Source organism: Mytilus edulis, chromosome 6 (genome assembly GCF_963676685.1).
Source record: "Mytilus edulis chromosome 6, xbMytEdul2.2, whole genome shotgun sequence".
In the NCBI taxonomy this organism is placed as follows: Eukaryota; Metazoa; Mollusca; class Bivalvia; order Mytilida; family Mytilidae; genus Mytilus; species Mytilus edulis.
In genome coordinates this window covers 4,517,656-4,536,786 of record NC_092349.1, presented here as the reverse complement: position 1 = coordinate 4,536,786, position 19,131 = coordinate 4,517,656, and the positions used below count along the sequence as shown (strand labels likewise).

The window sequence follows — 19,131 nt, the reverse complement described above, 5'->3', positions numbered from 1 at the left end:
GTTTAAATGGAATTTTTAATGCTTCGCCTTTGGTTTAATAATAGCCCGTACGGTTCACCCGGAAACGAGCGTTCAGATAGACGACACTGATATTAACATCATGATTCGTGAAGCAAAACGCAAATTTTATGGAAGATATGAGATGCAGCTAGGACAATGTAGGATATCTTCAATCTAGGACACTAAAGACAAGATGGGTAAGAATTCAACTTAAATATTTTATTCGATTAACATTTCACGAAGGATTTTTAAATGCCATTTCCAAAACTGATTTATTTATCCACAGGACTCAGGAGTTTGAAATCCTATCAATAACGGGGTAAACATATACCAAACTTGAATATCACAGTAGAGCTTCACTCAAATCAATCTTATTTGATGTATCCAGTTTGAGTAAATTATAAAGACATGCACGAACTTAAGTTAAGACCGTAAAGTAGAACCAGATGACCATTTATGCTTACACTTCCGGTGCACCCGAGATCACCCCTTGTTGTTGGTGGGGTTCGTGTTGTTTATTCTTTAGTTTCCTATGTTGTGTCGTGGGAACTATTGTTTGTCCTTTTCATTTTTAGCCATGGCGTTGTCAGTTTATTTTCGATTTATGAGTTTGACTGTCCCTCTGGTATCTTTCGTCCCTCTTTTACCTGTTTATAACCATTGAAATGTATATGTCTCTTTAATAACTATACATTTTTTGGTAGTGAGTGAAACCGGAGTGAAGTTAACACTGGCTTCGTAATATTCCTGTTGTCTTCTGAGATAAACTATCAAAGCACGTAAACAATAAGATGTTTATTTAAAAAAGATATATATATGGTTGAATATAAGTTATATACAATACCTTAAATATACAGTGGGGCTGCCGCTAGTCTACTTGTTAATGTTATTGTAACAGTCCCTAAAGTGGGAGCCATATGATGAGCGTCCTCTCAATTCAAATCCTATTAGTATACTTTCCTGAACCCAATGAGTGACATCATACTTATAGTTCCTAGCTAGGGACAAAGAGTCCAATAGGGTTTGGAAGTCTGGCAAGATCAAAGTCCTGACAAGAATAATAACATGGCAGGTGGCGGTATTGGGAGAAAGAGTTACGGAACTATAACTGTATAAGTAATACATTTGTAGTAAGTTAGTAACAATACATAACACCAGACTAGAGGACTGTGAAAACAAGTGACCTGGCATAAAATGAATATCCTGGTCTGGTTTCTCAATCTGGGGTGACTGGTAAGAACACATTCATAAATCATGGGCTTTAAGGAATCTTATTTAAGAATGTCATATCAAATTAAAATTTTCAGAGAATTGGATTATAAAATACAGAACCAGGTGCTCTGCAGGGAGCAGCTTTCTACGACCCGCTGAGGGTGAACCATGAATAGTTGGGGCTAGTATCATGAGTATTGACACAACATTCAAGTTTGATACAGCTCTGAATTTGGATTCTGATCAAATTTTTGACATACATGTAATATGAGTTTCTGACACTAAGCAAATGTCAAGATCTTACAAATCTATTGTGCAGTTAAAAATTTCTTCTTTAAACTTTTAAAAATTTGGAATTCAAGAAACTCAATGACATTTTGTCATTTTTTTATTAAATCGCTATTGGTAGTAAAAGCTCGTCTGGCCTACTAAACAAGCCCCTGTGAACCACTAATAAACAATAAATTAAGCAGCTTTGACTCCATAATAAATGAGATGCTCAAGCTCAGACAATCATATCTGCTTAAATGTTTTGTAAAGATATTTAACATGTTTAACAATGTCAATGAATGTATTAACAACAGGAAAATTTCCTGAAATATGGGCTAAAGGATTTATTGTCCCATTACATAAAATCGTATCTAAAGATTACCCATCAAATTTTAAGAAGCATCACGATAGGAAGTTGTGTAGGAAAACTCTTTTTAAAAATACTCAATAATAGATAAGAATAGTTCATATAAACTATAAGAAATATAGTTGGTCCAGAGTGGACAATGCTCATAGTTGAATGCTGTATGGTGGCTATGGTTGTTAATTTCTGTGTCATTGGCAATCATATCACATCTCCTATTTTTATAGGGCGACTGCAAGTTCTGGTGGATGGTCTTAGAAAAATATCATAACATGAACATGTATACCGGTATGATAGAAAAAAAATTTCTCCGATTAGTAACTGTGTGGATGATGAATAAATGACAGGGATTTTAACCTCACTGCAATAATATATAATATTGTAGCACTTGATACAATCACTTTTTAAACGACCGCAAAAATTTTTGGTCATATATTGGTATCACGTTGGCGTCGTCGTCTGCGTCGTCATTGTCATCCGAATACTTTTAGTTTTGCACTCTAACTTTAGTAAAAGTGAATGGAAATCTATGAAATTTTAACACAAGGTTTATGACCACAAAAGGAAGGTTGGGATTGATTTTGGGAGTTTTGGTCCCAACATTTTAGGAATTAGGGGCCAAAAAGGGCCCAAATAAGCATTTTCTTGGTTTTCGCACTATAACTTTAGTTTAAGTAAATAGAAATCTATGAAATTTTGACACAAGGTTTATGACCACAAAAGAAAGGTTGGGATTGATTTTGGGAGTTTTGGTTCCAACAGTCTAGGAATTAGGGGCCAAAAAAGGGCCCAAATAAGCATTATTCTTAGTTTTCGCACAATAACTTTAGTATAAGTTAATAGAAATCAATGAAATTTAAACACAAGGTTTATGAACACAACAGGAAGGTTGGGATTGATTTTGGGAGTTGAGATCCTAGCAGTTTAGGAATTAGGGGCCAAAAAGGGGCCCAAATAAGCATTTTTCTTGGTTTTTGCACCATAACTTTAGTATAAGTAAATAGAAATCTATGAAATTTAAACACAAGGTTTATGACCATAAAAGAAAGGTTGGGATTGATTTTTGGAGTTTTGGTCCCAACAGTTTAGGAATAAGGGGCCCAAAGGGTCCCAAATTAAACTTTGTTTGATTTCATCAAAAATTGAATAATTGGGGTTCTTTGATATGCCGAATCTAACTGTGTATGTAGATTCTTAATTTTTGGTCCCGTTTTCAAATTGGTCTACATTAAGGTCCAAAGGGTCCAAAATTAAACTTAGCTCTATTTGAACAAAAATTGAATCCTTGGGGTTCATTGATATGCTGAATCTAAAAATGTACTTAGATTTTTGATTATTGGCCCAGTTTTCAAGTTGGTCCAAATCGGGGTCCAAAATTAAACTTTGTTTGATTTCATCAAAAATTGAATAAATGGGGATCTTTGATATGCCAAATCTAACTGTGTATGTAGATTCTTATTTTTTGGTCCCGTTTTCAAATTGGTCTACATTAAAGTCCAAAGGGTTCAAAATTAAACTTAGTTCTATTTTAACAAAAATTGAATCCTTGGGGTTCATTGATATGCTGAATCTAAAAATGTACTTAGATTTTTGATTATTGGCCCAGTTTTCAAGTTGGTCCAATTCGGGGTCCAAAATTAAACTTTGTTTGATTTCATCAAAAATTGAATAAATGGGGATCTTTGATATGCCAAATCTAACTGTGTATGTAGATTCTTAATTTTTGGTCCCGTTTTCAAATTGGTCTACATTAAAGTCCAAAGGGTCCAAAATTAAACTTAGTTCTATTTTAACAAAAATGGAATCCTTGGGGTTCATTGATATGCTGAATCTAAAAATGTACTTAGATTTTTGATTATTGGCCCAGTTTTCAAGTTGGTCCAATTCGGGGTCCAAAATTAAACTTTGTTTGATTTCATCAAAAATTGAATAAATGGGGATCTTTGATATGCCAAATCTAACTTTGTATGTAGATTCTAAATTTTTGGTCCCGTTTTCAAATTGGTCTACATTAAAGTCCAAAGGGTCCAAAATTAAACTAAGTTTTTTTTGTTTACAAAAATTAAATTATTTGGCTTCTTTGATATGCTGATTCTAAACATGTACTTAGATTTTTGATTATAGGCACAGTTTTCAAGTTGGTCCATATCAGGATCCAAAATTATTATATTATGTATTGTGCAATAGCAAGAAATTTTCAATTGCACAGTATTCAGCAATAGCAAGAAACTTTCAAATGCACAGTATTGTGCAATAGCAAGAAATTTTCAATTGCACAGTATTGCGCAATAGCAAGAAATCTTCAATTGCACAGTATTGTGCAATAGCCAGTATTTTCAATTGCACAGTATTGCGCAATAGCAAGAAATATGTAATTACACAATATTGCGCAATAGCAAGAAATTTTCAATTGGAGTTATCTTTCTTTGTCCAGAATAGTAGTTGAATCAACTTAAATCATTGTTTTATACAATATACAATGTATATTCACTTTTACTACCAACTAATAAATTAAAACAATCTTTACCATTCAGTGATAACAAGCACTTTTTTTACATTTTTCTATTTTATGATGTATTTAAATGAGTAGTTATTGTTGCAAACTCCATTAGAAATTTTAATTGAGATCAGTTTTGGAATAAGGGAAAGGGGGATGTGAAAAAAAATTGGGGGGGGGTCAATTTTTCTCATTTCAGATTTCATAAATAAAAAGAAAATTTCTTCAAACATTTTTTTGAGAGGATTAATATTCAACAGCATAGTGAATTGCTCAAAGGCCAAAAAAAAAATTTAAGTTCATTAGACCACATTTATTCTGTGTCAGAAACCTATGCTGTGTCAACTATTTAATCACAATCCAAATTTAGAGATGAATCCAGCTTGAATGTTGTGTCCATACTTGCCCCAACCGTTCAGGGTTCAACCTCTGCGGTCTTATAAAGCTGCGCCCTGCGGAGCCTCTGGTTATCATTATACTATGGTTTGTTTTAATACAAAAATGTATATAGAATATTAATACAACTGTTCAAAATATATAGCATATTCCCTCAACCAATATAGTGAGTTCAGTATAATATATAATACACTTCTTAGTTTTATTATTTGATTGACATGAATTGTTTATACTGATATCTGAAATATTTGCCACTGAGACATTATGCAGACTGCCTTACGTAGGCATTAAAAATTTAAGGGACTGTTGGTCCATCTTTCAGTATTACATTGGATGATGATTCAATTTTTTTTTCTTTGTGTTAACTTTAATTTGCAATTGCCTCATGCAAAGGATTAGGTCCAGTAAGACCCCTTTTTTGCCCCCAAAATATAGCAGTTTTACAAAATTGTTTAAATGTAAACTTCTAGTTATTCATCGGAAAGTAGAATGCTACTGCTACATAAATGTGGGCTGTTTTCAACAATACAACGCACATATATCGGGTACTAGCATCATTAAGTCATGCTAAAGTACTGAAATCTTCACAATTTTAGAATTTTAGTTACATTTTAGACGTTTTTTTGTCTTGAATGAAAGTGGCCGCATTGGTGTTCATTCTTAAAAATATTGAAAAGTAAGTTGTATTTGATGATAACACATAACATATATAAAGGTTGAGGATGAACACGAATCAGCCATTTCAATTAATATTTTATAGTGTGTCTTTCTATGTTGTGATGTTACACTATTGTTTCAGATAAGGGTGAAGGTTTGGTACCATTTAAAAGTTTAAACCCCCTGCAATTGTGTGTCACCTGTCCTTAGTCAGGAATCTGATGTTTAGTAGTTTTCGTTTGTTGATGTAGTAACTAAGTTCATAAGTTTTTCTTGTTTCTTCTTTTTATATGCCCATTTATGTGAGTACATATGTATTATGGTATATCGTTGTCTGTCTGTCCATGGTCAACATGTTGGACATTAACTCATAAATGCTTTAACCATTTTACATAAAACTTCGGTGAATTGTTTATATCTATTGACATGAGCTGCCTTTCATTTTTTATAAGGTTTAGATTTTAAGTTTCTGAGTAACAGGGTTGTTCATAAAAAAAAGGTGATTTTCCAGTTTTTAGTCAATAACTCAAGAATGTTTTCTCCTACTTGCAATAAATTTTGGTGTATTTTTTTATATCTATTGACATGAACTCCCTTTCAATTTTTTATAAATTTTAAATTTCTGAGTTACCAGGTTTTGTATTCATAAAAAAAGGGTGACTTTCCAGTTTTCAGTCAATATCTCCAGAATGTTTTCTTTTTCTTGCAAGAAATTTTGGTGAATTGTTTATATCTTTTGACATGAGATCCCTTACAATTTTTATAATTTTAGATATTGGGTTTTTTGAGTTACCGGATTTTATTCATAAAAAGATGGGGAATTTTTCCAGTTTTCGGACAATACATGTAACTCAAAAATACTTTCAGCAGCTGTTCTCGTGAAACTTTTGTGAATTGTTTATAGCTTTGATGGAAGCTCCCTTTAGAATTTTAAAATTTTAGATTTTACATTTCAGAGTTATGGCATGGGGTTTTATTCATTAAATAAAGGGGATTTTCCAGTTTTGGACAATAACTCAAAAATGCTTGCAGCAATTCTCATTGGATGGTTTTACTCTAAGGGTAATTTTTTGGGCCCTTTATAGCTTGCTGTGCATTGTGAGCCAAAGCTCTATGTTGAAGACTGTACTTTGACCTTTAATGGTTTTACTTTTACATGTTTTATAAATTGTGACTTGGATGAAGAGTTGTTTCATTGGCACTCATACCACATCTTCTTATATCTATCATCTTCATTTTGGTTTTCACATGAACACATGTGTCTGCAATTGTAAAGTAATATGAAAATAGTTTCTGTAAAATTTTTATGAAATGGATTTCTTTTTATCCTATAGGCTAGTTATCAAATTTGACCTCCCCTAGTATGTCAGGAAGGTACAATGTACATGGATGTTTAAAAAATTCCACAAATGGTGAAGAAAATGGCAAGGGAAGACGCCTAGTAAATGTTTCAAGTACAATTCAGCAATGGTAAGTATATTTTTTGTATGGTGCAAGATTTTTTTGCTGAGTTGAAAACAATTCGTGGCCTTCCATTGTTTTTTGCTCTTTGTCAGACTTACTGTATTGAATATATATATGTACTTTGTAAGACAACTTGCTTTCAATACATTATTTATGCTGAAACTTTATTACTATATATTAAGGTAACTTTGCTGTTACAGTCTTTGCCAAACTGAAATTTGAACTTTTCTACTATACATTCAACTAAAACATCTTGAAAGTTCTTTCTGTCTGAATTGCTTTTTGTCTGAGACTTGTTGGTGAGACAGAGTTTGGGATTCACTGCTGTTACAAATATCAATGAATCAACATTAGTAAATACACAGCGAAAAAAAAGAAACACATACAATTGCAAGATGGCCCCTATATGGTTTTTTGAACCTAATGGAAAATTGACCATCAGGTCAAAATACAGCTATGGCAATTTAACCCCCTTGTATGGAAAATTGAACATTGGGGTAAAATAAAGATTTTGGCTTACAAAAAATGTATATCTCTGAAAACAAAGCATTTAGAGCAAATCTGACATGGGGTAAAATTGTTTAACCAAATATTATGAAACTTACACACCCTGATAATATCAACTAAATGCAGATCAAGTACAAATTTGGGTAGGTCACTTTTACTGTTCTGGACTTGTTTCCCTTATTATAACATTATACCTATGCAAGAGGGGGCATCATATGTGTCCCATAGAGATAAAAAAAAAATAATTATGAAAATAGACAAATCTGACATTTTGATAAACCAAATATTTATAGTGAATGGACAAATCTGACATTTTGATAAACCAAATATTTATAGTGAATCTAGTGTTTTATTAAGAGATGTCTAAAAGGATGGAACATGATGATCCGGCATGTTTTACAGCTGATTTCCTTATGCTTGCAAAGTAAAACTTTGGTTGGCTTGCTTGCTTTGTTTGTATAACTGTTTATACAAGCTTTGTGAATAAGATTGACATCTTTAAACAACTATATATATAGGCATAGTTAAACCTGTATATATTATATTTGAATTCAATTGGGTGTTATCCTAATATGATTGTACAATATACAAACAAAGCAAGCAACCTAACCAAAATTTTGCTCTACATGCAGTAGGAAATTAGCTGTAACCCTGTATGGAAAAACACTGTCATTGAGAGTGAATTGAAACTATTTGTACCTTTACCATGTTCATAATTAGTACAAAATGACATCTAATAAAGAATTAATTCAAAACTTAATTTTATTTCATTTATGTTACAGGAGTTTCTGGAAAGCCAAGCAAAACCAAAGGATATTTTCATAGAAAGAACTTCTGTAGGCAAAAAAAGTAGGTATGTGTATAAATATATTTATATTTATGTAATATTTGGAGAGAGATTTAAAAAAAATAAATGTTTTAATCCTTGCTCTTCCAAACACATTGCAGTTGTTAAAGTTTCATGGGTTACCTATAAATAAATGAATGAAAAGTTTCAACTTAATTCTTATGGTTATAACACTTTAAAAACTGCTCGATTTTGTAAGTAAAAAGATCAGTTGTGGTTACATTTTGTATTGCAAGATTGTTTTTATTACAAATATTAATTGCTTCCAATTTTTAGCTACATATATTAAAGTTTAATATAACAATAAGAAGATGTGGTATGATTGCCAATGAGTCATTACTCTCCACCAGAGACCATTGAAGAAGAATTTAAAAATTAGCAAAACTCATGCCAAATGTAAAACCAAAAATCATGTGTCTAAGACTTTAATATCAATCAGTAGACATCTAATTGATTTAGAGTCTAGAGAATAGACTGCCATTAATCATAGGATAAGGACATGATCTTGTACAATGCCAAAATATAGGTATCAACAGATTGTAAAACTGGTCAACATACATATGTGTATAACAATAATGTTTAATTTGGTTTTAATTTACTGATAGCAAAATCAATATTTATATTTATAAAATACTTTCCAGTTTTATTCAAATATGTTGTTATATCAAAACGAGACAAATATAAAAAAGTAGATGTGGTATTATTGCCAATGAGACAACTCTCCACAAGAGACCAAAATGAGACAGAAAAGCATACATGTTTAAAAGTCACTGAGGATATGTCATTATTTTTAAAACTAACAACTTACAGTATATGGGAATAAATCAAATTAAGTTTTTAAATGTATGAATGTAATTTTTTTTTTCAGATGAAGAAAACTTCAAGAAGAGTGACATTAAGAAGATAGAACATTCTATTGATATTGTTATTATGTCAACAACAAAAAAAAACATAAAAAGTTGTGTAACGTTTTGAGATTGCTGTATAAAATAAAAGTAGAGTGAAATCAAATTTTTGGAAGTTTTTTGAAAAATTTATATTCTGCAACAACTAGACAACAGAGAAAAAAAATATGAATGAAATTCTTTAAAGTGGATTTATTGAATTTTTCATTTAACATGTTTAAAAAAATAATACAATCTCAGATTTCTCAAGACATTGGTTATTATCAAACTGGCAAAGGGACACAACTTCAAAATTGTATTTAAATTGATGCTAGAGGAAACATCTTATACATTTTTGGGGTTTTCCTTTTCATATTACATGCATACGTCAACAAATGTGTTTGTCAAAGTTTAACCATAAGTCACATTTTAACAAAAATTGTCAAATACATGTACAACATTCCATAAAATCCATTTAAGACAATTTTGACCTCTTTTTAAAAGAGTTGTGGTATTACTGCCAATGAAACTACAGAGACAAAAGATTGTCGGTTTATATTCCATGAAATATTTCATATCATGGTCTTTTCAATCATCTTAGTGTCAAATGTACCTGATCAAGGTTTTAGAAACATGAAAATCATGTTACAGATATTTCTTTTGTTTATTGGTGTATTCAAACAGGAAAATTTTAAAGACTGATGAAAAGTGAAGTCTGATCTGCAATATATGATTCTGATGTTGCTTGTCAAACATGTCGAAAGGAGATTTGTGGTCAAAATAACATGAAGAGATGTTGTATGATTGCCAATTCGACAACTGTCCAACAGAGTCCAAATTAAACTGATTAAAGCAATTATATGTCCAGGGAACAGCCTTCAAAAGTAAACATAAGTCGTCTTGGTTGTGTGGAACATATGGAATGTGAACTAGTAAACTTGACAAAGGTTTTATGGATGATTTAGAATAATATCTTATAATTTGTGTGAAATATGCATTATACGCATGTTTGTTACACACATGCTATACGCATCATTTAAAACGCATATTATACACATGTTTCTTACAACACATGTTTAATGCATGATTTTGAAACATGCGTTTTACATCACATATATTTTTTATGTGTAAAACGCACGAATAACGCATGTTTTAAACATGCGTTTTACATAACATGTATTTTTCATGCGTAAAACGCATGAATAACGCATGTTTAAAAGATGCGTTTTACATAACATGTATTTTTCATGCGTAAAACACATGAATAACGCATGTTTAAAACATGCGTTTTACATGCGTGGTAGGAAAAAGACGTTTCCCATGCGTTACCAAACATATGTTTTACATATGTAAAACATGTGTAAAACATGCGTGGCACTTTTCCCTGTGTATGAAATACCATGAACAGTATAAGTAAAAAATAAAATGATCTGTTAAAAATTGTAAATAACAATGGATAAATGAAGAGTGCAAATTTTAACAAATAATAAAAAGTGAAATGAAAAATGATATATTCATTTTATCTATTCAATTACTGCGTTTAAGGTAGATAAGGTGTCTTCCTCGATCTTGGATTTGTAAAAACCAGAAATAGGTCTTTAATAGAATGTGCAAATTTTTAGAGTAGTAGGTAATTCATGTGTAATAACTTCCACTTCCATATAGAAAATGACATGTTTTATCATTATTTATTTTAATTTTTTTTCAACTTTGCCACATAAGGGGAGGCACCTCAAATGCAAGGGCAGATAAATTAGATTACGGTACTTTTACAATAGAATTTTTTTGGAATTTAATTATTATCTAAAGTATCAAGAAAACAGGTCCGGTGACCCCATTGTTTCTTTTTTTCAACTGAAAGCATACGATTAAAGCCATCTTCTTATATGTTATCTCAAACTTCTATGGTGTAGGCAACGCTTTTTTGCAGAAAATTGGGTTTTCCATGCATAATAGATACAGAATTTGTCAATTTTGAACATTGCATAAAAAGCATAATATAAACACATTTTGGCAAATTATTAAAAATTCTATGGATTATAATTTATACACCCCATCTATCATAATGCTGATTGTACAACAAATTATGGGTAAAAGACTGATGGCAGATCCAATATGCACTCTGAATACTTACCATCTACATTAGGTTTCTGCCAATCCACTAGAACATGTGCAAAAATCGCTAACTTCAAAAACCAAATCATATCTGTAGTTTTGTAATATATATCTAAAAAAAATCAAATATTCTTTGAAAAATAAGTTGCAAAAAGAGGCAGAGGATCATGACGGGCCATTCAATGTCTCCACAACGAAACGAATAAAACAAAGACAAACAAATACACTTCATTATGAACATAGAAGCACAATAAAACTTATCCTACACATGGAAGATCGCAAGTGTATGTGATGCTTAAGCAGGGTAAATAACAAGTCGGTGAAATGACATTTTCGAGGGAAAGAGGATGGGATCGTGGTTATAATGATTGTTACATATCTGTAGTCATCTATGCAACAGATAATCCATTCAAGTTAAATAAATTCGTGATTGTGTCTATAAAGTTAGCAACGGGATTACCCCAGCGTTACAACTTGGAACGCTTTGCGTAATAAGGTGTTCGCAGTAATATTCTTTCAGGGAAATCATTATAGAAAATGAAAGCTCGGTTATATTCAGGGATATATGAATTCCGTGTATATGACCTGCATGAATGTGGTACATTTAAAACAGAAATGCACTATATATAAGCTGAAATCATGTTGTTTGTAGCATAGTTGTGTTTCAATAGACAATCCACGTCTATTTTTAGATTTACGTCAAGGTATGAGACGGACTGACCTGTTCTATTTTGTGTTGTTTTAACACTGTCACAGAAAATATGTTTAATCCTGGCCCTGTCTGCACGCGCTTATCCCAAGTCAAAAGCCTATTGTTCAAAGCTGTCGTTCATTGCTGTGTACACTAAGTTCTTTTCGTTTATTTTTTAGTTACTCTTCATTAAAAGGGCGTTCGTTTTCCCGTTTGGTTGTTTTACAAAGGTCATGGTAGGTACTTTAATAGCTTTCTATGCGGTATGGATTTTGTTAAATGTCAAACGTATCACAGTCACATAAAACACACGAAACATAAACATTCAGAGAGCTCGGTTTTCCCTCACTCTGTTTACAATAGGCATCGTAATTATTGTTTCCATTCTAGCCTGACGTTGATCCGGATTTAACCATCCGCCAAAACAAACGGATGCCTTCATTGGCAATAGTTTTACAACCGATGGGATAAGATCCGGTTGACCTTATTTATATATCATGGGGTTAATTCTGTCTAAAATCTGCTTCAAAGGGATACAAAAAACAATTTGGCAAGAAGAGGGACACAGTCGGTTCACATAGGAATGCCGGTTGTTTGTCCTACAAACATTGCACATAAGTTATCAGTCAGTTATTAATATATATTTATTTATTCACAACCACTTAGTTGATGCTACCACTGGTGGAGTTTTCTCCTCAAAGTTATCATAAGCCCAATAGTTGACATGAATTACCATTGATATTGTCTTGATTATACATTATCTGTTAACAAAACTTTTCTTCAACAGGAATAGACCACCTTAGCTGTTCTGGAATTCATTCATCATTAGTTCTTCATGTGATCATCATTTTTAGTTGTTAATGTTTCATTGCGTACATCGCTTTATGTGCTCCAGTTTTAAGAGTTTTATATAGGACAGTGTAGGAATCCGTGTTACTTTCCCATCTCTTCTGAGTGACGACAACTGCACGACAGGTAGTGTGAACAATTGCAAGGAACTTTCAGTGGACACGTTGTCCAAAGGAACAATTCGTGGTTAACCACAGAGTGAGTTACATTTAAAACATTACAAATTATGTCTTTACATCAGGGATGAACTGTTTTAATATATTTTCCTATGTTATTAAGAAACTATGAACATTTAACCGTTCAAACTGTTCGTATCTGCGATTTCACAATTTAATTCAGACAGAACCCGACGTGTGTAAGAATATGCATATATTTATTATTATAAAGAACATTAACAGCTTTATATTTACGAACTGTTTATACGTATTTTGTTAGACTTTAATTATCATTGAACACATTGTAAAATTGTATTTATATTTATGCTTCAGTTTTTCACCATTTGGATTGGTAGTGAAATAAAAGTCAGCTTCTGTTTGTTTTATCTTTACTTAAACCCAGTTATCTTGGTTAAACTCGTTAGTCCGGCCAGTACATTAGCTGTGTTTAGTATAACATTTAGGAATTTTAGGTCCTCAATGCTCTTCATCTTCGTAGTGTGTGTTTCCCTTTTTTTACCTTGTCGAATTGAGCGTCTCAGATTAGTCTTTTGACTAATAGCGTGTATGGCGTACTAAATTGCAATCCTGGTACATATGATGAGTTTTCTGTACATTATATAATAATTTTTTTTAAAAGTTGTGTATACATATATACGATATATATCATCATTTTACATAATTACACATCAGTTCTATGTCTGTAAATATATAAATATACAAAATGTATTACATTGTAACATATGTGATTCTTTTGATTATATTCTGTGAATACGACTACAACACGATTAAAACATTAACAATTATACTACATTTTCTTAAATAATATACAATGCTAATAAATTATTCTAGTCTCTTTTATCGTGCATATGTCTCTTATGCATGTTAGAAAAGGATCATGTATTATGAAGTAAAAATTATTCTTGAAAAATCCTACCTTCATTCCTGTTGACAATTGTGGCGAGAACTTCAAAGCTGCAGAATCATGTTTGTTAAGCACGATTCAGTTTTAAAGACGAGTAAAAGAAACAAATGTTAATCAAAAAGATTACCGAAATCTAACACAAATAAAAAAGACAGACAGTAAAGAAGAAAGCACTTATGTCATCTCAATCAGATTATATTTGGAACCGAAGAAGATGGAGACACAATGTACTGAAAAGTTATGATATAAACGATATTGACTAAATACAATCGATATACACCTTATTCGTACCAATGGAAAGTTCACACTGTGGACGCTGAAACCGTCTACTTTGTCAAACATGTATTGTCATTTTCTAGATGTAAGTCAAGAGATGAGACAGAAATATCTGCTACTGTATCTGTGTTATACTTTATCTCATGTTCGATAGGATAGACGCTTTTAATAAAGTCATCAAACTTTAAAAAGATGATATGATGCTATCTAAATAACTTACTCTGTTGTTAAAAATATTTAAACAAGGGTCTTTTTTTTTTTAGAATTTTAGAAATCAATCCAAATTTGTTTGATAAAGTTTGCAAGTGATCAACAGTATTGCAGAGATTGTTTATTACAATCTTGTTCATTAGAATTGGAACAAAAAATGACGGTAGTTTTTTCACGCATGGCCTTTTAATTTATTGAATGAGGTTGAATAAAACATTTATATCACTTAACGTCTTGTGAAGTTTTAAAAACAATATGACAATTGTTAAAGAAGAACCATGGGTCTATCGTTCTTTTTTAGGCATTTTTGATTTACGTGAAACAGAAATAGAACGGGACTTTTCGGGATTGTTTTTAATTTCTGCATGAGAAAAAAGTTTCTAAAAGCTGTTTCAAAGCTCCAAGTGCTTATCGTAAAGAAAATGCGTTTTGATAAAAAGATTTCAAGAATTTATGGATGTCGTACATATTTTTATATCGTTAAAAACTACGAAATAGCTGGTACCCGTTACTGTTTAACATAACATGCGTACATCGACGTATTTCAACGACATCATGTGCCTTTGTGCCAACATTATAGTGTTATATACCTATTCTTTAATCTTGAAGATATGAATGTTTTTGTACCAGTTACACAGATAATGGAATTTTTCGTGACCTCAAGAAACATGCTTTTTTCCAAAAAAGATTTTTATTTACCAGAGACAATTGAATCATGTCGGTGTAAAAGCACTAACCGATGGGCTGATGGTAATCTCAATGAGGCGTCAATTCATTGTCTCATTTAAATAAATATATATCTATAACTTGCATAGCTTATTACCATAATGTCTTTATTTGCTGTTTATTACATTTATTTTTTTTTATGTTTTTCGAGTTTTTATAGTTTTAAAGTTAATTGTCAAAATTGAAAAAAAATGTTATATTAGAATTTGTCTTATACATGTTATAATGTTGTTACAAGTATACAGACATTGACATTCTGAACAGTTTTGTTTTTCAAAGTTTATGTATCTTTTAACATTTGTAAGATGTAAAACCTCTATTTATATTTGTCAGATGATTCCTGTTGAAGATTAATCCAGAAAAGCGCATAAGAATTTGTATATTTTCATTTTCATCCTGTCGTTCTATTTTAGCCATGATTGTATTGTGTGTTATTTGATAACCGCAATGAAATTATTAATTAATAACATATAGATACCACACAAGTTGATCTTGTGAAATTGCATCCACATTGGTTTCGAAGATTTATAAAAGATGAAGGACACCAGTTTACTTGAAGATCACATACAGTCCTTTCGTCATATGAACTAAATACAAAAAACCATTAGAGAGTATTACTTTGAATATTGAATTTGTGGCTTTCGACGTTTCTGATAAAGAAGAATCTATATATAAAAAAAACTCTTAGAACGCGTTCATTTCAAATTGTTTTCCAATTTTAATTTTTTTTTTTTGGCTGTGATTTCTGTCGTAATGAAAGTTTCCACCGAAATTCAATAGGTCGTCTTCTTTCTTTTTATTTTCATTTCCTCCCGAATTAAAATCAAACGATATTTTGACATTAACTTATAATACCAAATTAACATATGAGATAGTTTCTCCTTTAAAAAAAACATATTTTTTAATAAAAATATAATTTTATTTCACATGTGAAAAATTAATGGTTCCGATTCACATGTAGTTTTCCTGTCCTACATGACGACATCGAAATCGTGTATTTCAAATATACTTCTTTTGAGAGGAAGTATATACTTATTAACGAACAAGATAAATTATTTCCCTGTTCCTTGTTTTTATTGTTTGTAGACAAGGGTTAATGTTCATCGGTTTGATAATTTGTGAATTCTCAAAAAACCTGGTCGTAAATATTGAATAAAATATGCTTTTACGTAGATAATTTTACCACATCTACAGATTTCATGATCCAGATATAGACTTAAGGTAATCTTTTACGTTTGTGATGACTAATCTTTATTTTGATAGATTGTATTATGTAGAGTGTTTTTGTTTACCTAATCATGACTCATCTATATCTTATCGGTAGTTTAGCAACAAAAATCAATATTTCGTTTATTTAATTCAACCTGTTATAAGATAAACTTCTTGTTACTATTGGCAAGTGATATTGTAATTAATGTAGCTACACATTAGACACAAAGTCTCTCTTGTGTTACTGATTACATGTAGTTAAGCCTTACAATTCATATTTTATCGTGTGTTTTTCTATGTTGTGATGTTATACTATTGTTTCAGGAAAAGGTAGAGGTTTGGTATCATTAAAACGTTTAATCCCGCTGCAAATGTTTGCACTATCCTAAGTCAGGAATCTGATGTATAGTTGTTGTCGTTTGTTTATGTGATTTGTACGTTTTTTCTCGTTTCTCGTTTTTTATATAGATTATACCGTTGGTTTTCCTGTTTGAATTGTTTTACACGAATAATTTTGGGGCCCTTTATAGCTTGTTGTTCGTCGTGAGCCAAGGCTCATTGTTGAAGGTTATACCTTGACCTATAATGGTTTACTTTTATAAATTGTTATTTGGAAGGAGAGTTGTCTAATTGGCACTCATACAACTTCTTCCTATATCTAGATATTTAAGATTATTTGAAAAAGCAAGTGTATCGTCAAATTTTTCGTCAAGTTATTTACGAAATATAATCGTTCTTTTCTTCTCTTAAGATTGCGTTAGTAAATTATCAACCAGCTTTATTTAATACCTAATAAGTATTACTGAAGAAGAAAGGTTAAGATTAGCGCTTAAGTTGCACGAAAATAACAATGTTTATTTTTATTGATATATTAAATAATGCACTCCCCACTTTCGAAAAATTTGGTTGAATATATAGTGAATCACTGAAGCAACTGGACCTCCTCTCCCTTATGAAAAGTTCTGGATCGGTCACTGATGACTTTCCAACTTTTCTCATATGTTTATAACTTGGATGGCTGGTTAGTTGGTCTACTGGTTGGTCAAAGTTTTTAACTTTAATTGACTAGTTTGTCATAGATTGGTTGGTTAAAATATTTTTGTTGGAAAGTAGGTTGTGATTGTAATGCAGAATACGGTCAAATTTGACGGTTCATACTCATTAAGCGATGGGCTTGGTTTGTTTCCTTTGTTTTCTTCACTGACTTATTCATTGATTGATTGATTGACAGTTACATAGCGAAAAGAAAATCATATTTTCTTAAGGTTCACAACCCCCACCCCTCCTCCTTCAAATAAACGGTTAGATCGAGAACCACATCCCCCGTTGAATATACAAGGCTAGGTTTCTAGTTATAAGCGAAAAATACAGATATAGGGCCAGGATTCCTCCTACAACACCTGTTTGGATCATGCTAATTAGAAAATATGTTTATTTGTATTCAAATCATTTTATCTTTAGAGACTTTTTGTTATATGCATTTCAATGGAAAAAATAACAACCCTTTAACATAAAATGTCTACATGTATGCACCCATATTTGATTTGTTCTAAGGATCCACGGAATGTAGGTGTAATAAGTATATTTTGTTTGCATTGTGTTTTCATTTATATTAGACGTGTTACGAAAAGGTATATACTCTACACTGAGGTTGACAAATTAGACTTTAAATGTGGGGACCGTGTCAAAACACTGATTAAAACACAGGTAAAATTCAATTGATTGATGTTAACCAGGTATCCTACACACTTCTCAGTTCATTCAAAATTATACGAATTTAGAAAAATCATTTTCTGGTATCATTCCTTGTGATTTATAAGTACGTGTTTGCGGGAGAGAGACGATAATTATTCTAGTATGCACTTAAAGATGTGAACAAAATCTAATAATAACTTAAGACAGTTTGATTTTTACTGTATTAATTACGATATCAATATGTCTCTCTACTACTGAACCTAGTCCTGAAAATGCATGAACTATTTTTCACTGGACGAAAAACAAACAACATTCAATGAATCATTGCAAAACCCGCTCAAAGCTCTATACAGTCTTGTAATTTTTTTTTGGATGTCTCTATGGGCTTTCACTGATTTTGAAATTTTTTAAGGCGTCTAAAAGCGGAGATTCACTTTCTGTAGAGTATAGAGTTGCGAGTTGCGAATATCGAGTTGCGAGTTACGAAAGTCGAGTTGCGAGTTAAGAAAGTCGAGTTGCGAGTTACGAAAGTCGAGTTGCGAGTTAAGAAAGTCGAGTTGCGAGTTACGAAAGTCGAGTTGCGAGTTAAGAAAGTCGAGTTGCGAGTTACAAAAGTCGAGATGCAAGTTACGAAAGTCGAGTTGCGAGTTAAGAAAGTCGAGTTGCGAGTTACAACAGTCTAATAGCGTAACAATGTAGAAACGTAACAGGTTTTCTTTTTAATGATGATTGCTTATAGAATTGTATACAGTATTTCTGATTTTTGTTGTTGTTTGGACTTCATATGAGTCTCTTGTAAAAATATAATGAATTACAGTGGATGGCTTGCAGTTTAATTATTATCAAATTTTGAGGCTAGCACCGTCATGTTAAACGTAAAGAAAGATACATGTAGCAACCAACACTATAGTAAATAAATATAAAAGACCCATTCTGCAGATTTCGTTGAAAGTAGGCTTTTTTGGGCCCGGGCAATATTCGTTAGGAACCGCAAAATTTATTCTTTGGCACTGACACTCAAAATTTTGGACGTTTATTATATATGTCTACATTAGCTAGAGATTACGGGGAAATGATGGGCGTGCATAAAACCAGTTTAAAACCGCCGCATTTTCCTGTCTGACCTAAGTCAGGAACCTTAATTACCTGAAATATTCTGTGATAAAATTTTCAATGGGACGT

General features: G+C 31.6%; 1 long non-coding RNA gene across 2 annotated transcripts; it reads left to right on the top strand.

The window, feature by feature from the left end:
- Positions 1–71: 71 nt before the first annotated feature.
- Positions 72–9,225, top strand: LOC139527011 (uncharacterized). 2 transcript variants are annotated; one of them, XR_011665240.1, is made up of 4 exons: positions 72–197; positions 6,731–6,866; positions 8,150–8,216; positions 9,083–9,225. It is a non-coding gene; the product is annotated as an uncharacterized lncRNA (long non-coding RNA). The 2 variants fall into 2 exon arrangements; XR_011665239.1 differs by having other exon boundaries at positions 8,150–8,220.
- Positions 9,226–19,131: the final 9,906 nt, after the last annotated feature.